Here is a 6,857-nt window from a genome sequence, read left to right as displayed (position 1 = left end):
AAATGTAACCAAAATGCATACAATGCATAAAACTGGTGTGCTCAGCAACACATTGCACCTATAGAAACTTCACTAGAAATATCAATAGAGTGGTGTTTTGTATAAATGCATAGCAAAAATTCCCAATAAATAGAATATTACTTTTTAAAAATATCCTTCAATGAGGATCTCAATGCCATGTTAGGTGTTGGTGCAGTAGTAGTAGTAGGCTCAGTAAGATTGTGTGTAAAATCCCAGCACTTCATTTACACCTTTGTATAGTTGGACGCCTTGAAACATTGCAAGATTGAATCCGAATCTGTAGGCGTTAATTTTGACGCTGAGGATTGTGCTGCTGGTGGTGGTGGTGCTGGTGCTGGTGGTGGGATTTTCACATTGGCTGTGCACCAGGTTTTCTCACCCATGTGAAATTACTTGAAAGAAAACCGCGCGTGCTGGGGTGTTAATGCAATACATTTCATAAAGCACACGATTAACTGGCAGGGTTGGTTGTTTTATTGAAAAACAAAGCATAGAAAAGCATGTGCATATTATGATTTAGAATGTGTCACTAGGATTTTACTTACAATTCAATATGCAATATGTAAAGAACAGACCAGAGTCTCTATATACAGATTTTCATCGTATTAATGCCCTTTTTCCTCGAGTGGGAGTTGATTTACTCTTTCTTGCCTGGTTTTTCCACACGAGGGAGTGTCCGACCACTGATAAGGAAAATCCCCGGCACAATAACACTAACTGAACTGCAAGAATACGCTCCATACGCTTATCCCATTTTTACATATTAATGATCTGGATTTGTAAAGCTTTTTTTGCTTCAGTTTTATAGTGGGGCAAGGGGGAGTGTATTTATTAATGAGAATGCACGTAAAAATACAAATCACATAAAAACTGTTCTATGAAGTAAACTATTATTTTCTGGAATGTCGAGGTTTACAAGAGCATGACATTTAAATATATATTTTGTCAAGTATATTATTCAAAAACAATGGTTTATTCATTCATTTATGCATCCATCAATGTATTTATTCATTCAATCATTCATTTATGAGGATTAGGACAGGTCCTGGAAGTTAAAATGTGTAATTTGAAACTTTAAATACAATAAATATAATATCATATACAATTCAACTTTGATCACTTTTTACTTCATGTATTGCATCACCTGTAGGTACACTAGTCATCTAAATGACATGTTATACACAACCATTAAGATACAGTCGGGAAACGATTTCTTCAACCCCCCCCCCCCCCCCCCCGCCCCCCACCACCGCTCTGTCCCCAGGGCACCTGTAAAAAAATCATCCATTCCTTTATGGACTGTAATCAGCATTGGCCACCACCACCAAGAGTGCTGCTTCTTTGGAGCTGTTTTGATGGTGGTATGAAGCGAGATGGAGGGAGTGAAAGGGGGTTGACACGGCTGGCAATACGTGTTCCGACAATGTACCGATATTGTTGAGGAAACCTGTCACTTTCTCTGGAGTTCTCTATCTTTCAAGACCAGACTCGTCACCATGTCCACATGGTTATTCAAAGGGTGAAATGTCCCTTAGCAAAGAAAAAAATGAAGCTCAGAGTAGTTTATCTTTAGATGACTGGAGAGGATGGCTGAAAATCCTAGAGGATGTAATATATAATGCTGGAAGATATTTAGACATATATGTTAATTACAACTGTTTAGGTCTCCTCCTCTTGCACAGCTCGCATGTTCTAAGAGGAATCCCAATGGTCATCCTCTAATTACTAGCATTTTTTTGGCATCTGTCTTATAGGTCCAGAGATCATCATCTGTCATCTGAATACAGAGATCATTATCCTCATCTTATTTAAGTCTAAAATAATTGACTTTCAACTGACCCAGAATGTAGCTGCCCAGCATGTCATTTATCATCCAAAGTCTATCTAGGGCACTCACCTTCTGTGTGAACATATTAATTATCTGTCATGTATATGCATATTAGCACTGATTCGTCTTTCTGGCATTGTTTTAGTCTGTTGATATCTTTAGACTCTGGGCCATCTGCACTAGCATGTTTTCCAGATAGATATGCAAGCAAGAAGGAAATTAAATGCAAACTTGTTCGTTGTTGTTTGTTGTCAGTGTGTGGATTAATTGACAATGTATTATTTAATAAAAATAAAAAACATTGATTAAGCAAATAGGAATGTATTTGCTCTCATCCTGGAATCATCTCCATTTCCGAAGTGCATAAAACATAATTAAAAGGAGTTAGACGAAAAGAAGAATTCCAGACGTATCCAGCTGTCCAAAGGAACGTGGAAGCAGGACACAGCTGTCCCACATGTCCACAAGAGCTGTCAGTCAAGGGAGAGGTAGTTATCTTAGTTTAAAGTGAGTATGTATGTATTTACACAAGGTGTGAAAAGGATGGCTAAATTATAGACTGCCACTTGTCACCAAGGCCCCATGACTGCAGTCAGAAAGATATTTACATGACATTCATAGTCAAATTCACTTCTCTCGGATCTCATAGTGTAGTTGAAAAAAATCAACAGTTTCTTTATTCCTTGTATATCAAAAGTATTGTTTCAGAGTTAACATTTAATTATCTACCTTGTAATAGTAGCTCCTTTTATAAATAACCTCCCATTTGAAACAATCCCATGCAATCACACAATATTTTGCTTGTTTTTTGTCACTGAATTTATAATACATACATTTGTTGCATCTGTAAGTACAGATCAATTACATGTTGAACTTCATAAACAATGTTTTGGTTTGCTGGGGGTTATAAGAACATTTCCCGTCAACCACCCACTCACCCCCTTTTACTTTTTCATTAAATCCTGTTTAATTTAATTAAAGTTTAATTTATAAAGTCTTCCAGCTGATACATTTCTATAAAAGAAGCTGTTACATGCATTACAAAATCTCTCAGAGTGATTCACTAAAATAAGAAGATATGATATTTCTCACAGAATATTTAAGACAAAAGGCCAGATTTTAGCCCCAAACTTGTGGAAATATTCATTTAGATGTTTAGCACCAAGATAACAAGAGTTGAAACATTCTGCATTTCCCATATCCCAGTATAACCCATTCCCAACCCTATTAGACATTACAGGAAATGTTCAGTGTTGTTATTCACTCCAGGAGAAGATAAAATATAACAACAAACATTAGTTGTTGTGGTTAAAATATATAGAAGATTTAAATCAAATGCAAATAATCCAATAAAATGCACAAACTATGAATCATTATTGTGTTCACATAAAATTATACAGCATCCTCATATACACATGTATATATATATATATATATATATATATATATATATATATATATATATATATATATATATATATATATATATATATATATACTGTATATACACAGAGGGTCCCCGAGAGGGTCCCCGAGAATTATAAATCAGCATGAACAGGAAAGACTGTCACAGTAAAAGTACCATCTTCAACTTACGATATTTTTGATTTAAGAGGTGGTCGTCGTAACGTATCTCCATTGTAAGTGGAGAACTACCTGTGTGTGTGTGTGTGTGTGTGTGTGTGTGTGTGTGTGTGTGTGTGTGTGTGTGTGTGTGTGTGTGTATATATATATATATATATATATATATATATATATATATATATATATATATATATATATATATATATATATATACATATACATATATATATATATATAAGACAAATATTTTACTCATTGTACAACTGTAGCTGAGGTGAACCTTTAAAACAACAACTCAACTGTAGTTCTCCTGCTAACCCAGCAAAGCTTTGTAATGATAATGTGTATTGAAACAATGTTTCCAAACCATCCTTTGTGACTCTCAGATGTTTCACAGTATACCATGTATTCAGCATAATGGATGGTTTGTTTAAGCTGTGTTTGGAGAGCATAGTTTAGAAAAGTCTGTCTTATAAGATGCCAGCTTAGATAAGGTCAGTCCCAAATATGTACTCATGATGAGAATGAGTGAGAGCTTGAAAAAGGACAGTTTAGTTCAGGACCAACAAAAAGGAAGCAGACTTTGTAAGCTTCTTTTTTGATTTACCAGAGCATGGTGGTAAATATACAATTAACTATCGATTCCAGCAAAGGCAAATGTACTACTTGTTGTCATCTGGTCACATCATGCTAGTGTATTCTTTTCTGAAGTTTATACCACAACCATTGTTTATCTTAGCAAGTTTTCTTGAATCCATTCAACAGCTGAAATATTCTTGAGGCATGCTGGGAACTTCTGTTGTGACGCTACCAAGTACATCTGCGTTTCCGTACCAGGCAGACACACTTTGATGAAACATAGTAACAAAAGACCATTTTTCTGGCTAAAGTAAGCACTAGAGGTTTGGATAGCATGCACTCATTTATATGAATCCAAAATATTTGCCACGATAGAACTCTTGTGAATGCTAAATATCACATTTGGACCTCAGGGTGAGAGATGGCAGCAATATACCAGTAAAAATTTAGCGTAAAATTAAATTGTAGGGCATTTGTTTAACTCTCTTGGTTATATACAATGGAATAACTTACAGAATGCCAAAAAAAACATCTGAACAGATATTTGTCTAATTGCTTGTGGTCAAAAATGGAAAATGTGCATATATAAAAATGGTTACGATTGTCATACAAGCTCAAATAAAAGTTGACACGTTAAGCATTGTTTTATTTAAATCAAAGTGTGGTACATACAAACAAGGCAACAAAATTGTCTAATTACATGCACACTGCAGGCACCAGTGTGTAAACAATAGCAGTTCAGTTAACAATGTACAATAGTGTACATTATATATACATTTGTTGTTATATTATATATAAATTCCTACTATAAATTTTTATGTAACCAATGCCTACTTTAGATAATTACTCCCTTACTGTAAACTAGACACAATTAGGAACAGATGGTTGACAATAGCCGTCACTGGCCTCCAGTCAACTGATTGTGGCCTTCTCATTTTCCCAAAAAAGGCAAGTCAGTAGAATAGTGCCTTGAGTGAGACAAAATAATTCTTCAATGAATTACTTTGATGCATTGAATGCTTGGCCGACGTATATAAAATACATCAAATGTTTGCATAATGTAGATAAAATGAATGCATGAAATGTTTTTCATTTTGCATGTTGAGGAAACATCATGCCAGAGTGTGAGATGTTGCTTGCCATTGCTGTAGATAAAGTGTCATGCAAATGACTTAACTTACTGCTCACATGTAACTACAGAATAATGATTTAAATGAGACTATGTTTAATGATAATCAGATTTTTACCACTGACCTTATCTTCAAAATCATCTATATTATATTAAGTACCGAATATAGATATCTAAGTGTTATCTATCTTTATAAATAATCTCACAAGTACCTACGATCTGCTAATGTAATCGTAAGCACTTATTCACACTTATTCACAATATGCTCATACTGAATATTTTAGCACAATGTTGCTGCTAATGGGAGTTTTAAAGAAAGTTTTCTGCTGCGTTTTACACAAACCAAAAAGAATAATTATTATAATTATTATTATAATTATCAGGTTTTGAGAAGTTTCTTGCGTACTGTTTAAGTACCATAAAAGTATCACAATCAGCATAATGTAATGGATCATCAGCCTGTAACAATGCTCATGATTTCTGCTATCTAATTTGAGGTATTGTCCTAATTATGGTCATATTATTCCAAATTTCAACAAAATAATTTTCCCAAATCAGACATAAAGGGCTGTGAATAAATAAGCTCCTAGTTCTCTGTATTAGCTGCCTTAACTTATGAGTTCTAATGCATTCATTTACAGGAATTCCAGTTAAAAACAGTGTCCTTTACCTCTCATTCATTAAGAGAGGCCCCTGAATCTGAGTCATAAATATATGGAAGGTGATGGGAATTTCATAAAGACAGTGTAACAGAAGTACAAGAACTTTTTTTTTTTTTTCAGACTGACCTACTTAAATAAGTTTCAGGATTTTATAAATTGACATTGCCAAAGTAAAGCTAAAATTAAAACTTGCCCTGTATGCCTGACTATAAAATGAATGTAAGAAACAAGAGTTATGATGTAATAAAAATTTAGTTACTGAGCACCAACTGAGTTGGCTGTTTGCTGAGTCTGTTTTACATTTCAACATTTCTATTCACTGACCCTTGTGAGGTTCATGCACTCGTCACATTTTCTTAATTATCAGTGCCACTCATGGAAAAGTTAAACAATTTATAATTGTACACTGGGCAACATTGCTATGCTACGTTAAACATAAGCGTCTCTGTTTATCATTTATTTTATTTTATATATTGTTATATTTACAGTATCCCACAAAAGTAAGTACACCCCTTTTATTTCAGGAACCATTTTAGTATATCTTCATAAGAAACAATATTATAGAAATGACACTTGGATATATTTTAGAGTAGTTAATCATACAGCCATTATTGTCAAAATTGTCAATAATTTGTGTGAGCACAAATGTTATCCAGCACTGCTTTAATCCTCCTGGGTATGGAATTCACCAGAGATGCACAGGTTGTTGCTGGGAACCTCTTCCAGTCCTTCATAATGACATTTACAGAGCTGCTGCATATTAGACACATGGTGATTCCACTTGAGAATGCCCCATAGGTGCTCAATAGGGTTCAGGTCTGGAGACATACTTCACCAAGAAAACAACTGCATTGCTGAAGGTGGGCACCTTGAGAACTCAACTTCTTTGATTGACTCGAGGCCTGTTCTGAGTGGAACCTGTATTGGAAAACCTCTATATGACCCTGGCCACTGTACTGTTACTCAGTTTCAGGGTTTTACCGATTTTCTTTTAGCCTAGGTCATCTTTGTGGAGAGCAACAATTCTAATTCTCAAATCCTCATAGAGTTCTTT

This window comes from Silurus aristotelis (genome assembly GCF_946808225.1).
Source record: "Silurus aristotelis genome assembly, chromosome: 23".
NCBI classification, from domain to species: Eukaryota; Metazoa; Chordata; class Actinopteri; order Siluriformes; family Siluridae; genus Silurus; species Silurus aristotelis.
Note: the sequence above shows the minus strand (reverse complement) of the source record.